The following is a 16342-nucleotide window of genomic DNA, read 5'->3' as shown; positions in this document are numbered from 1 at the left end:
ATACTGGGGCTTTTTGCTATTGACTGCACATTCAAAATAGATTGTCGAAAAATTGCGAAATTTTCAGCCGAGGAAAATGAATTATTCATAAATGGGAGAGATGTCTTGTTGCTGTCACTTGTGGATGTTCGATAAGTTACTCAATTTTTGTTAAATATATTCGATTTATGAGGATTGTTTTATCTGTGAAACAAGAAAGAATGGAATATAATGTCATGTAGTTTATGATATTATGAAGTTTGCTTCACTGTCGAATATATAAGTTCGTTTATTGCTTAATTATCTGCAATTTCCCTATGAGAATCTCACGAATTGTAAACTTCAATATAACAAGAGTTTGTGTTCCTTAGAAGTCTGACGAAATATTATATCCTCACAGCTTTTATAGTCTTTAATTTGTCTTTGCCTATATTGTAGAGATTTTATCTGCATAGCAATTGCAACTCCCACTGCGCTGAAAAACTTCAGCAAACTGACGCATAATATAATAATACAATTAGAAACTTGTGCATACAATTTGATCAAAGAGTTTCACTTAAGGGGAAATTTGAAGATCAATTAAGCCGTTTATGGGAAAAAGCTGTAGATGAGATATGGAGGTGTTGAGAAGAGAAATCAAAATATTTATATAACAGCCAGATATTTGGGAGAGAAGCTTCAAGCGCTCTCATCTAAATCTCTCTGAATGTAATTTTGTACGTAAACTTTTTTGCGTCTCCGCGGATAAAATTGCCTGCAGTGTTGGAATTGCTACCGAATTTTCCCAATTACATGGCAGAATTTTGCCCTCATCTCATTTATTATATTTTCAAATATAATCTAGTTATTTCCTCCGGGCGCCCCAACAAAGATTCCAAGAGTGACTAAGAGGATTTGGTAGCCCCGAAAGACAAAAGTGAATTAATTACGGTTACAATTGAATTGGAATATCATTTAAATACCTTCTTTTTTCTGTGTTTCTGGTTTGTAATCTACTCCTGGATGTGCTTGCGGAAGTCTATTTCCATGTATTGGGGCAAATAATGGAGAAAAAGTATTGGTAATTTGCTCAAGAGGTGACCACCTACAGCGATTTAATTTATTACAGTATTAATCTCCTATAGTTGGTATAGGGAAATGTTTGAGGTTGTTTCCAAACATAATGATCGTTTGAATGAGCGACAAAATCGGAATGGTGTAAGAATGCTCGCTTTATTTATTTATTTAGCACTTCGGCTGGGTGAAGAGGAAGAGAAAAAAGGCAAGAGTACACACTAGCAACACCTTAAAATCACGCATTGTTGAAACGACGTTATACAAATGGATGTGTTTTTCTCACTAGTCGCGTCCATGATGGACGGAGAAGTGGAGAGATTCGCTCCGTTTTTCACCTACACTGTGAGATTATTTTCAGGTAAGAACCTGTGAGAGTCCAATCTGAGAGATTTGCCTTCGGGCGGCAGGAATTTATTCACTCATTATCATTATTAGTTCCTTATTTCCACTGCCTTCTCTGGTAGAGTCTATGCGCCGCGTGGTCTTTTTTAACTTGCAAGCTCATTCGGATTCTCGAATTGCCAGCGAAGGCAAAAAACGACCCCATCCCCTTAGATTTAAATATTAGGTCTCATAAAATTTCGTCTTAACACATCTGAACAAATATTTATTTTTCCCAGCTGGAATCACGATTATTGCTCTGGGAGGAAATGTTTTCAAATTCACGCTGATTTTCATATTTAGCCGCGGGCGTACTTTTCGTACATTCAAAATTGATTAGGCTAAATGGAAGATTAAAATCACAGATTCGAAGAACGGCGTATAAGTTGCAGATACTTGCTTTGCGTATTCAATCTCAAGCACTGGTGTTTTGACTATGTGTGATTATTTTTAGTTTATTTTCATTTGAATCACATTTGGCGAAAAAAAACTTTCAATTTGCAGGTTTCCCATAGTATCGCCTGTGATTAACACATTGGACTGCGAGGCATCTGACAGTGTATGAGCGGGAAAAATATGTACGTAGAGGCAGTCCTCCATTGAGAACAGGGAGGACCCACAAGTTGGAGTGTGAAAACACCTAGAATGGCCCAAAGTGATATTTATCTTCCACTTGACTCTGGTTTCTCTCACTCCGTCACATCGCACCCAGAGTGAAATATTGCTCATATGAATGTGACAATAGAGACGAAGAGTGTTAAATTGGATATTGTGTTTGGTGGTTGTTCATTGACGTGTGGTACACACTCGACAAGACGAAGGGACCGAGCGACAAGTCATGAAAATTGCACGTCCACCACTCCGTCACTTGGGTTGACCGTCAATCAGGGCTCCGAGGGTGGCTCTGGGTGCTGATGGGCGCCTCTTGCGACCCCTTCATGGAGTCAGTCTGAGATGGCTTTTCCTGTGGGCGGGGGAGTGTGAAGCACTCGGTGGCGCGCTTCCGCCTCGTCCATCGAGGAGTTCGGGCAAATACGGCGTTGGATTTCATAAGAGCGGCCGTGACTGGTTGAGAAGACAGAAAAAAGCATATAATGCTTGGCCGGTGTTGCTGAGTTGCGTCGTAAAATGGGGCCATTAAGGATCACAAAATGCTACATTAGTGAGGTCCCGAAATGTCTATAAATTTTTATTAAGCACTTTATGTCCCTCTTATCGTGGAATAAATCAGACGATTTACGACAATATGGCTACCAATATTGGATTGGATCAACCGACACTCTCTTCTCTAATATTTACTCTTTGAGAGATTGACGGGGTGAATTCATATTTCCTAACCCTGCAATTTTCTCACGCATCCCACCCATGAATTTGCTGTCGCACTTCTTTTCCTTATTAATTCACAAGTCAAATACAGAAAGGCCATTTGGAAAAGTGCTCCGGTGGCATTTTTGGCAAATGTGGCGTGTGTGCGGAGTAAATGTTTTGGCGGGAAATGATTGATTTGCCGAGGTATATTTTCCGCAGTCCAGATTTCAACTTCCGGTGCTGAATTCGGAACATTTCCGCCGAGAAATGCTACGTGAGTCTTATACCTCTGACTCCTACACCCAGTAAGATTGATGTTGATTGAAATTCTGTCTTGGGGAAAATTTGATTAAAAAAATTGGTTTCTCCAGTTCAATTTGGTCCACCTTAAAGTTGTGAATAGTTTCGGTATATTGCTTGATCCATTGTGTACTCTTGTGACTCACGCTGGAATGAAGGGAAAATACTTTCATTTGGCCTCTATAATCCACCTGTAAATCAGGCTTAATCACGACATATTAAATTTTTCCCAGTGTATTGACACTCCAATTGAATTTTTGAGAAAACCACAGCGGCTTTCTTTTCTACCTTTTCTTCACGTTGAAAACCTCACGCGATCACCCATTAATATTCATATGGCGAGGCGTACAGCTGCCGAGGTGCTTCGTGGAGTCAAAAGTGCGATTTATACAATAAATTTCGTGGGGTATTGTTAGAAAATGAATTGGACCTGCCATTTCCACGGGATTTTGTCATCAGCGAGGGCCACACATGAGACAATATATCATGCAGCGTCGGGTAGCATCCCACAAATGGTAGTTTTGTGAATGTGTCAGGTATTTAAGAGGGCTCTCCTCGATGGGCGCAGTCCTGATCCGATAACATCCGTGACGACAGCAACAATCAGCATAATAAGACTCATTTTCGACGGCACACGGAGACACTGCCGCTGACTCTGGCGACACGGCCGTGGCAGACAAAGTTGGGATGATCATCAGGCATTACATATAGGTGGTGTCTCATAATGACACGTGAGGAGCCAGAGACTTATTTGAGTCATACATCATGCCCACCCTTTTCACGGTGCCTCTCCAGCATTCTCAGGCAACGCGGAGATATTTGGTGTTCCGTGTATGTGATTATTATAGATGTTGGTGTATTATGATGACAGTGCAGAGGAACACAAATTTACTGGGGAGGGTCGTTAATATTCCCGACGAGGCCGTCTTTGACAGTCGCGCAATCCCAGCTTAATCCTGACGCCGCAGGTGTTTGATGTCATAGAGATGGATTCTGATCTGTGAGGACCCTCGGAGCGGCTGCTAATCCAATTTGATGTTTTATTAACATTAATATGGGCACAACACATACGCACATTTTCCCAAATTCTCCACCGTGGAATTCTTCGTGTTTATTTTTATACACTCCTCTAAATACACCTCCACACCTCAAGTGACTGCCTGCGTATTTATAATTTCCGGCACGTCGTCCTCGGGGTGGAAATCGTGAGCTTTTTCCCCTCAACTTGCGGGAGCACACACCATACCTTCCCCGAAAATCCGTGAAGAGGCCACCATGGAAACAATTTCTCAGGCCCGAGGCATCAAATTATGCTGAGGAGAGGAAAAAAGGTGATCTCGCGCGCTCTCCTCATGCAATCAATTAAGCGATGGTTCCCTCGGAAGGTGCATTTGCTCGTCAATTTGTAGGCTCTCCTGTCTTGTTTGCGAGAATTTCTGATGTTCCCGCCAAATTGATTATGAAGGAGATTTATCGTATCGATTCGGCACATCACACAAAGGTACTTTGTGCTGTTCGCGAGTTAGCATTTACCGAAGGGGGGCTTCACGAGTACATTTTCCGCCACTAACTAGAGACAGTTCTGTTCCTTGTTGACTCGCAACTGGAACAGATTATTTGATTTGTTGCTTTGAATTCCCAAAACAAATGCCAATAGAGGATATTTAAAATCTGACCTACAACTGAACGCATTTTGATTGGCTCATAATCATCTCAAAAATGCTGCTCTTCACCTTATATAGTGCTCTGGCCGAAAGTAGCTCTGTCAGTACAGTTAATACGCCTTCCACCCACACGCACACACAGCAACACCTGAGAGCTGAAGAAATATTCATTCTACACATTCTGTTAATTAACTCTTAAGCCAATAAATCAGAACTCACCTTTCAATCTTGGTCTTTTGCACCTCTTGTCGAGATGAATTTTAAAGAGGCAGATTAGTACTGTGAATCCCTCGGTGAAAGTGACAACAATTTGAAATGCAAATGCAATATTGCAGGAGAGGCATGTGCAGTGTCTCCTAGCTGGCGGCATGATTTTTCAGGGGATGCCGAGGAGCCTAATGCAAATCACCGTGCAGCGAGTCATTCCATGTATAAGAAGCCCAGACGCTGCGCATTGTTATTAGTGTCGAAACAAAGTGTACAAGATTCATTGGTCTTCTCCATCTTCACGTCTCATCCACGGGGTCTTGCGGTTAAAGAACCACTAATCATAATGGTGGTATTTATCATATAAAGAAAATTAATTACATTACAGAATTCACCGCTAATTGCAGTGTTTTGCCCAATTGTGCGCACTCAGGGGAGTTTGGTTGAAAAAGATGTCCAAGCGCACGACTTGGAGCAAATGGGAAACAGTAGGGAAGATGTTTGCCGACATCTATCACATTTGAGAGATTAATTAATTTAATTATTTGACATTCATATGCGGAGATGTTGCTTTCTGTGTACCCAGCAATTTAGCCCCATTATTGCCCCCGTGAATGGTGTTTATTTTATTGCCGCTCGGAGACTTGCTGGGGCGTACAAAATCTACATAATTACATATTTTTACGCTGCCATGATAGTTTTTTGCCGGGTGAAGGAGTGTTGTGTACATATTGCGTGAATTTGGCATAAGAGTGCCATTGCTCGGGATGGCGTATTGGCGTGTGTGTGCAGAAATCGTGGAGATATTTAAGAGGAGATTTCTCTGGGCCGGCAAAAAGGTGCGGGCTATCGGACTGATGGAAGTTGAAAGAGCTGAAGTCCCACCAATTCTGACTGGGGCGGTCAAATTGCTCGCTTTTGTCGACATGGGCATGGTGGTTTAACAAGTTCTTGGCCAGGTTTCGAGCTCTTCACTTCTTTTCATGTCTAATTTATTGTGTATTTCGTGAGTTTGAGTGTTTTTTCTTCACGTTCCACCTTTTTCCGTTCCTTTTTTCATGTGTGTGCTATCTGGACGATGTGTTCACCTTCTCTTCGATATTATTTTCCTTTCTGTGGCATGTGGTTATGCCTTTTTTACCCATCACGGGCACTCTTTTCTCGCCTCCTCTGGCACAACACACCGAAAATCATCTCGTCTCTGCTCCACCAATGAGCCCGTATTCGTCATTTCGATGAATATGCATATGTACATAATGTAGATGGAATGTTATACATTTTATAAATGTGTTTTGGCTTCTTGGCTGTGTGTTGTCGGTGCCGGTGTCTTGCCTCAAATTAGAGGTTAGCCCCCGCGGTAATTGAAAAATAATTATTGTAAAACAGCCACATGATGGCAAACTAACATATCTCTGACCGTAAATTCACTCCATCTTCTACTCTATGTATGTACATATCTATATGGTGCTCCATCTTCTCTGCCTTCGGGTTGAACACAAAATACAGGACGCTAGAGATTTTCGCAAACACACACCTTTCAATCACTGAAAAGGGCTGAAATGTGATTTGATCTAATGCTAGCATTTAGGCAACATTTGCCGAATTGTGAAATGGAGAGTTAAGAGGCAAAAAGGCCATTTGGTCACAAGACATGTGATTATATCTTAAATCACTTGAATCCTGACGCGGTGCGAGACTTCTGCATTGGACTGTAAGTGGAATTGATCTCTTGGAACTGATGCTATCCTTCTCTTTAACCCTTTTTCTTGTGTACGTGCTATTTTTCCCTGTTCACTCACACTCCATCTCGGGGTCTCCTTGCTGCTTCTCTCACCTGTAAATCATGATCGGTGCAAGAGTTGGGATATCAATGAGTCGGGCAGAGTGTTTCGCTCCTCTCTTCGATTCATCAGACGTTACTTAACATTTACAAATTTAAAATGCGCAAGACAGAGATATACGATGCGATTATGCTCCCAATGCTTTTATGCTGCGAGAAGGGCAAAAAGTATGTGCCATGTTGAGGAAGAGAAAAGAAGTCAGCACACGGCGGAGATAGTAAATGGATGGCATTAAGCTATGCTATACATGAAATTGAGAACTGAGAGCAGGGATAATTTGAATAATGAATTGAATTTTTTACATCTCCTTCTTGGGTGCCTTTTTTGAGGCTCTTCGCCAGTGATCCGTTTCGGAGTCAAAAGGTGGCCGTGGTGGAAACTTTCCATCCTGCTTCTTTGGCGTGTCTTTTTTCTGTTAACACCACACCAGAAGGCTGACGGTGTCTTGAATGAAAATAAGTTTGACCATGTGCTCGAGAAATGTGTCTCTGCGGCTCCTTCCATCAATTTCTCACACTCTCTGCGGAGTCATGCCTTCGGGAATTTATCGGAGGCTCATCCCGGAAATGGGTCCTTGCCGCTCTGTCCCGCCGAAGTGACCAAATCAGATAAAGTCGTGTTAAACCACTTGATGCTTCATCCTGACAATGTCATTTTTCAATGAGCTCAGCCCTCGAGCGAGGCCATCTCTCGCCACCGACAATCCTTCAGGACTTACAAACTGGCGTCATTTTTCTTGAGAACGCTGACAAATGCGCCCGAGGGTTGACATTTATTCACACACTCTCTCCAACGGCCACGATTGTCTTTCTGTGTCAGCCAAATTGCACTGATATGAAACACAGATTGGAACTCATCAAATGGCGGATAGTATTAATGGGAAATTTGTTATTTTAGGCTTCCTGAGTTCTCTTTGAAGTTTCCACAGGTTTTCCTACTGTCAATGAAATAATGTATTTCAAATATTTGGGTCAAATCAATCGCTAATGACGAGCTCTGATATTTGCTGTCAGTTTCGCTTGACGACTTTGATAAGACCACTAAAATGACAGTATATTTATTGAGGGAATTTTTTAGAATTCCTTCAATGTGATTCAGCGAGAATTAAATTCCCACACTTTTTGTATTCTTCTCAATATTTCACATCCATGAGCAAATTGATAAATTTCGTCAAGAGTGAATTGAGAGAATTACGAGTAAATCATGCAAAAGAAAGCGTGAATTTTTCGGTCTATATCCAAATAAAAGGACTTGGTAATTGTTCTACTTGTTTTTCTCGCTAAATTTAGGAAGACCCTTGAATGTGAAAACGAATTTTCGGGAATAAAGTGGAATTCCATTGATTGGGTGGGACAAAGTGGTCTTTTTGTGTGTTCACACATGGGAAGTGGTATTCATTGATGGGCGATTAATGTGGTAAACTCCCCAGAAGAAGGATTAATTTGAATAATTTAGTACAAATGTGGAGTGTGTATAATGTGAAAAAGGCGTAGTCCCTTCTAATTTCACAATGGAACGGCAAAGACACAGAGAAATTGAGGCGAGAATTGGTTCAACCTCTCGGAATTGTGGCCAAAATGTTATTTAAGGGGAAATATGACTAGGAGATTTTTGGTGAGCCTCAAGGGAGTGGTTAACTCGGGGCTGATGTTTTTTTCCTCAACTGTGCCAGCGATAGTAAATCATACATGGAGATGGAAGACTGTGTGTGGTGAATGTGTTAAAATAAGGAGCGAAGAAATGAAATTTAAAAAGGGTGGGTCACCTACCCACAGAGTGTAGATAAATGTGGGAGACACAGTGAGGAAAATCAATATGAGAGGTGGAAGGAAAATCTTCCTTCATATCACGAAGAGAAGTAAATTTATTTATGATCTCCTAAAGTGCCACTTATTTTAATCGGATCCACACAAGGCAAGAAAAAAGTAAATCATTCAGCATTTGATTTAATTTACAATTTATGTTTTTTTGATTATTGGGAAGTCTGTCGATGTGAACAAACATTTCTTCTGTCTCAAGTTTCTAGCTCTGGCTCTCAGACACACTTCCCCGCACCTTTGCTCGTTAAGAAAAAAGGAAGAAGTTTTGGTGGATGCCAAGAGCAGAGAAAAAAGAAGAGTATGGGCAGAAAAGGCCCAGGTAGAAAAATTATCATTTAATTCTTGGGAGTTTCTTCTCTCTCTCCTCCACGATAAATTGAATAACCAAATGGGAGAAATACAAATCAAATCACATTAACATTCTTGAAAGTCAAGAAATTAAAGCAATTTGTCAGAGATTATCAGCAAAACACATGGACAGACAGTCAGGAAGATGACTTTCAGGGTGAATTTCAATGTTCTTGGCAATAAAACTCTTGAAATTAACATTACATTCCACTCTTTATTGCGCTGCCCAAATTCAGCAATTAGAGAAATATTCTCGCAGTGAAACATGATTTACATACTTCCTCCTCGACTTCAATAGCACCTTTTGATTGTGTTTTTACTAACAGGTCGTCTTTCATCAAATAACATTTGAGGCTGTATTGTCTTTTTTTCACCATGTCGCGGGCCTCATGGCAAAAAGTCCTCCACAATTGGTGGGTATGATTCAGAAAATCTCTCTGTTGGAAATTTAATTCAATTTCCTTGTAGAGGAGACGGTCTTTCTGTGCACTTACCGCGATGCTGAAAAGGGTGTTATGTAATTGGGCGAGAGAAAAAGATGAAGAGATTGCTTTTTCTTGTAAAATGTTTCAACTCATATTCACCCGAGAGTATTCAGTGCCGAAAGGGTTTGTTGCAGCTGAAAATGCTCAATTTTCGATAGTTATCTCCCGTAATGTTTGTCTTGGATGTTGAGAAAAATACAACGGACTTTCTATGCCGAATAACAATTGCGCAAAGAATCTGAGAAGAGAGGGCATGTAAGAAGCAAATCCAAACTTATACATGAAAGTTTACGAACTCACCACGTATCTGTATTTTAGTTGTGGGCTATTTTACTGTTGGAAGCATAAAAATAGTGGTCTAAACTTTCGTTGCAGGAGAATTTTTCGCAAATGAGATCACTGAAAGTGTTCTCAAGCATAGGTGTGACTGTGGTGAAAAAGCAACGGCGACAAATACCCAAATATTCGCATTGAAATTATCTCAGCAAATAATTCAGAGAATTCTGTGTACTTCATATGTTTGTGCATTTGGGAGTCACACAATCAGTGAGTTTCCCACACTTTTGCGGTGTCAGCGTGAAAATATGAATTTTCCTACATTTGCACGCGGCATTTGTTTGAAAATCCATCCGTGGTGCACACTGGTTGGCGCGCGGTTCGCACGCGAATATGAGATTTTGCCATTTGCCTACTCATATCTCCGGGTCCACATCTCTCGGCTGAAATTGTGCAAAGATGAAGCTGCGAGGAGAAATATGGGGAGCTGCTCTGGAATTCCAGAGATGCTGCTGCGGAAATTAATTTTTCGCCTTGATTCATTTCCACTTTGCACCAACGACCGTGGGGAGTGCGAGAATAGAACTTATGGCCGCTGGAAGTCCCATATCTGGGTTACTGAGGGGAAGAGGAGTGGGAAGAATCTATGCCCCGAATAATAACACAATAACCCAGGTATAATAATTTAATTTTATGATAAATCTCGAAAGTAATTCTCGATTCACAAATGCGTACATTATATATAGTTTCACTTCTGTCCACCGCACTGAAAACAGAGCTTAGCAACACCCAAATGGGAGATTGAAATAAAAGTACACTGTAAGTGAAATAAAGGAGGAATATGAGTGACTGGCGTGGAAATTGTGGAGTAAAATTTCACAAAAGATGAGGATGAAATTGTGTGGGGAAGGCAAAGAGTGTAAAGAATCATCACATGGCAAGACGAGAAGCTTTCTAGACTGAAATAATCACATCTTGCAATCTGTAATTAGAGATGTAATGCTCTGAATTTATATTTTACTCTCCCGATAATGAAAATTTATCACCATTAGAAGAATATGGTGGTTTATATTGGAAGAGACCAGAACAAATCACTCAACATCCCACATTCTTTCTCCACAACACTTTATTCTCAATTTGCCGTGGAATTCCTCTCTCCTTTTTGAATTCCTTTCCAAGTAATAAGAAGACGGCGTAGGGAGGAAAAAAGAATGAGTATTTGTGGCTTAAATGCGCGCACAGGAGGATTATAAAAAGAAGAGACTGGCGCCAATTTCTACGTGCTCGGAGTACTCTTTCTCAATTTCATTGTGCCATGAACCACGAATAGATGATTTTCTTCTTATTTCCACACCACTCTTGCTTCTTCGCCAAGAGGCATGTCAACGAAGGAGACTGTGCAGAAAACTGGAAGTTCGGGAAAGCTTAAATGATAAATATTCCTGATGAATTCAAGGCAATTCTCACTTAGTTTGCATAAATCCCTCTCTGCATACCTATTATTGTTCTCGATTACGAACCCTCTGCGTTTTACCATGCAAACCCAAGAGCAGATGACAGAGTTTGGAGCGAAATACGCGAAAAAGTCAGTACTCAAAATATTTCTGCATTCGTGCAAGTCAGACGGACCTGAAGATAGTCTCGGTGGAGGAAGTTTCTGTGAGTGAATCGTTGCGAAAAAGTCCCTGTAAGCAAATACAGGGAAACAATGAAAAAGTCGAAAAAGTTCACTTATCGTAATTCTTTTCCGTCTGATGGACATGGTAAGTTGCATGAGAAGACATTATCGGAATTGCCGAGCTTGAAATCTTCAGTTCAATTCCGTGTGTCTGTCCCATAAGTAAATCCATTGAACTAATTTGGTCGAAATTAGAAATATCCTCTCCGGGTGCTTCGTTCCCGTGAAATGGCAGAAGGAAATTGTTTGGTCAGTTTTCCACTCTTCGAATCAATCGTGACATTATCTGCTATGCACATGTCTTCCTTCTCCTGAGATTCCACCGGCAAATCGAATTAGATCCCTGAAGACATGGCAAAAATTCCCCAAAGCAAGAACAACCCGACGTTTTTTTTCTTCTCTCCACTTCCAGCCAATGTGCAATTTTTATGGGTGACTTAATGTTGAACTTTATTATAGCACTGGCTTCCACTCTGTTGCAAATGCAATATTAGTATCTCCGGGAGAATGAAAATTTCAGTAAATTGTCCCGTCTCGAGGGCGAAGTTCCGCTCAAGGGTGGAATGGTAAGATAAATTTTAAGGATGCTTCTCCTGGCTGGATTTTGACTTGGGGAGCATTAAAATCAAATAGATGGAAAAATGATATCAGCAAAAATCCATTCGGTTGCAACGAACATTTTTACGTTCGACCAGTGGAAATGTTGCTGCGAATGTAGATAATAAATGAAGTTGTTCTGGAAAGCTCTCATTCAATAGATCACAAACACATTATATATTGCATATGTATGTAGCTTTGTTTTCAACTCAATATAGCGTGTAAAGTGTATTTCGCAGTATTTCTCCTTGACGTCAGTGATGAATTCTTCGAAGCTCATCAAAAGCTCTGCTACGCAATTTCATTTGCTTCCCTTCCCCCGCCCCTGAATCAGCATCCCTCAACTCCATTACAAAGGGATGATGGTGCATTTTAGAAATTTTCGATTCCAAGAAACTTTCAGTGCTCTGAGATTTTTATATTAGCAAAATACTTTGGGAGTTTTATGAAATCTCATTCTACCATCCGATGTCCCAGTAGTGAAGTCATGTGTATTTTGTAGCATAGTTGCGAGTGGAATTTCTCATTGTTGACTGTATAAATTTGCCATGGCCAAAGGACAGCAATATTGAACTGTTTCTTGTGTAGTCCGGGAAAATGGGAGGAGGTCTCGCAAACATATTCGTAAAAAGCTACATCATGTGCAGCAAATAAGATGGGGGGACAACAGTGGATGGCATGTAATGCAATTGTGCTGTTAGTTTACATTTTCCTACATACTTGGTGGGATTAAATAAATTCTTCAGGATAAGATTGAGTGATTGAAATTTGTATTTGTGTTCCTTGAAATTATATTTATTCAACCAAACGCCAAACTCCACAATCAAGTCCAACTGCATATTCTTCATGGGTGCATTGTGTGTACATGGGTTTGATGGTGATGAAGAGGACATGCTATGGCTGCATTTTCTGAATTAAATTGAACGTATGCACACATGGAAATTTGTCGCATAAGACGAGTCTCGTGAATAAGCATTGTCGCATGTGCACCCTCCCTTTGAACCTTGCAGCATCCATAGAATAATCATCACATCAACATCTTCCATGCACTTCTTGTATGCATGAATATTCCACATACCGAAAATACCTCTCCGACTGTGTCTTACAAACTTTTTAGTGTGACATTCCAGCAATTTTTATCTTGCTGCTTTTGGGGATGTATTTAGCAGAAAATCAATTTCTCACACAACCACCTTGCAAGAAAGGCATTCTCCGCAGAGAGAATCTCTCTCGAGAGAACATGAGTATGCAGAGTTGAATGCATTCTGGGTGATTACTGATAAGATCGGATTTGAGGCTTTTACTTTGAAGTGCCCGTTAATGGGATGCGAATTTTGAATTTGGATTATTATTATGTGCAGAACTTTAAGTATAAAATGCTTTTTCATAATCTTGCAATTGTGAGAATTCAGCTAAATTCATTTTTTTCTCTTTTTAGGTTCACATCCTGAGCATTTTCGGTGAGTAGAAGTAACGGTGGAAGTTTTTGAAAGTTTCCTTAGAGAGTTTCTACTTTCGAGAATCTCGATGGGAATCTAGGTTAATTTTCCTACGTCGTCATTTCAATTCTGATGGTGAAATTTCAATAAAATTCCTCACCTTTTACGTGGGTATGAACACCGCTCCAGAATATTCATATTGGATTTATCTGACGGCAGAATTATAATAATAAGAATAATATTCGTGCGAGAAGTCTGAGAATCTCACGAGCGGTAATATATGAGTGCAGAGATGACCTGAAGCACATAAATTTTCGTCTTATCACTTCTCTAACTTCACTTATATGCCTTACAATCTATACTTGCCACACGAACTCCAATTTCTTTGACTTTGGGATGAACGCATTATCCGTCTGGTCAACTCTGGGCGAGTGTGGCTGAATATTTGGGATGGGATGTTAGACATGAATTCGATATTAAAGGCATTATTGCATTTTGGGGTGAGGAGATAAGACCGTGATGAGACATAATGCATTTGAGCTGAGGAATGTTTATCTCCGTGAATGATGCATCTTCGGCCGGTATTCCATCAATGGATTGAATGTGTATAAAAAGCGCAAATGCTGCGCTGATTTGTGTGTCTCTTTGTATCACTGCATCCCATGAAGCCCCGCGTCTCGTGATTCTCCGCGATGGGCAATGTGACGGAACTGCGGCTGATGATTGTGGGCCATTTGAAATTCTTTCACGACACGAAACCATAATATGACCGGTCTTCTTGGCACCGTGACTCTTTGTCGGCACTCGCCATTGGCCTGTGTTTACTTTAAGGCCACTTTTTCGAGCCGGCAAGAGTGCATTTGTAAGAACCCGTCATATTATCTTTTAATATACAATTGTAAATGAAGCGCATTTTCATTTATTCACGAAATTCAAGCGATGTGCGTGACGTGATTGCTAATTTACCGTCCATTCCCACTCCTTCCTTTTGGGCCATGCCTTCCGCGGGGGATAAGGCGAACAGAGAGACACGTAAGAGAGCATGAGGGCGCGAGAGAGACCAGCAAAAAAGAACCTTCGAAGTGCCGAAGACATCACAACAAACCATCATGATTTATTTTGCAATTATTGCATTAATCGAATGGCAAATCTATCATTGTGACATGACTCTCATGGAAGCTGAGAAATCTCTTGTTGGGAATCTGGTAATTCAATTTTAAGAGCAGTCGCCGTTGCACCATATTCTTCCCACTTAATTAAATATTCTTCAGCAATTGTAACCCATTTTTTCCTGTCTCGTGCTAGGGCCGAAGCGTCGACGGAATCATGGCTGGGAGGTATAAGAAATGGTCATTAGTGGGATGGTTTTTTACGCTGATTTTGACGGTCGAGCCACATTTTTCACAACCATTAACATTGCAGATTCATTATATTCAAGAGCACAAGTCTGAAATGTGTTCTTTATTTTTCTCGCGGTTTCTGTTGCTCAGACCCGGGAATGATTCACGAGAAACGGTTAGCAATATCGATTTAGAACAGGGTGAGCGAGAGGGAGAAAACGTGAATGGTGTGTTATTTTTGAAAACCGAATAAGAATGGTTCAAGTTTGCATGCATATTTCTGAAATTATGCCAATATAGAAGTGAGATTTCATTAAGGAAAAAGCTCTTCCTCTTGAGTTTTCTGCGATGCTTCGAGCCTTTTCCTCTAATGGTGATATCGTTTTCATGCTATTTTCGCGAGGATCATTTCACAGCCGGGATTTTCGAGCAACTGACAAAGAAGTATCCCAGTGAATGCGCCCCGGAAAGGGAGGAAGAGGTGGAGGGAGTCCGGAAGGAGTGGCGAGGAGAGAAATCACGTGAAAATAAAATCCTCGCCCTCGTAATTACATGAAAAATACCAATAGCAAGAAGAGAAAAAGTCATAACCATTATTTATAGTCAAGATATTCAGCAAAGCGTACCACTCATTATAATTTTTGTGAGAAGGATAATTTCTATTTGGCTAGAGTGAATGTTGCATAATTAAATTTCAATTCTATACATTTTTATTTCATGGCTCTTTCTACCGTTCCTTTTGTTATTTCACTTTTCCCTGGGCGTTCACAGAGGTTTGGCTCATTTCCACGGTGTGTTGAGACGTGTTCTTTGACTTGAACTTTTTTCTGCCCTTATGATTTATAAGAAAATATCAGTCAACAAGCAACCGTTACTAATATTTCCCAAATTAACATTACAGAATAAAGTAATCAGTTCATTATAAGACTCTGCTGTTCGTAATCAATTATTCACAACTGAATGATCAGTGAAAAAGTTCTCTTCCATCTCTTTTTCACGACAAAGGAAATTCCTTTCTGATGTAACACGCAAGAAGAGAGACTTACATATATAATGCTCCCAGTCCCCGGAGTCACTTCCACGGCGTATATTCTCTTTTTTTCGGGTAATAAAACATCATCAATGATTCAACTTCCTGTTCTCAAATTACTTATTGATTCAATTTTCAGCAATATCACACAATTTACCCGGGAAAGGTGTGCGCTGTGTGCATGGGCCTTTGTACTTTCTCAAACCTCACTTTGTACTAAGAAATTGGGCTCTTCTCCTCATATAGGGAACTTTGGAGGTCTTCGCGACAATAAATCTCAATGGCATTTACTAGAATATTGCGTGCAAAAAGAGCTATTTCTGGACTTTTTCTCCGCTGCATATTTGCACATAAATGTTCCATGAGACATGGATTTTTCGCGCAACAAAGTGTTCTGTCGAAAAATATTTACCTAATAAAACTGTCAGTTTGCCAATACAGGGGTGGGCTATAACAACAGGTATCGCGCAGATATAACTTGCTGATCACGCCGAAAATATTAGTGATTGAGCAAATAAGAGGTATTAGTTGTACGTCTAATCTTGCTAGGTATGTTGGTAGCAAAGCATTATTATTTTCTTGATTTATTGTAA

The 16342-nt window shown here is 40.4% G+C and overlaps 1 protein-coding gene across 2 annotated transcripts in view; it reads left to right on the top strand.

The window, feature by feature from the left end:
• Positions 1 to 16342, top strand: part of LOC132259326 (uncharacterized) — a 120687-nt gene that overhangs the window by 8668 nt on the left and 95677 nt on the right. For both annotated transcript variants that reach the window (XM_059756899.1, XM_059756898.1), the window contains exon 2: positions 13379 to 13400. The gene's annotated coding sequence lies outside the window, so the exon portion shown is untranslated. The remainder of the gene's footprint in view (positions 1 to 13378; positions 13401 to 16342) is intronic.

This window comes from Phlebotomus argentipes, unplaced genomic scaffold, assembly GCF_947086385.1.
Source record: "Phlebotomus argentipes unplaced genomic scaffold, Phlebotomus argentipes genome assembly scaffold_18, whole genome shotgun sequence".
Classification (NCBI taxonomy): domain Eukaryota; kingdom Metazoa; phylum Arthropoda; class Insecta; order Diptera; family Psychodidae; genus Phlebotomus; species Phlebotomus argentipes.
Note: the sequence above shows the minus strand (reverse complement) of the source record. Positions and strands in the feature narration are given on the sequence as shown.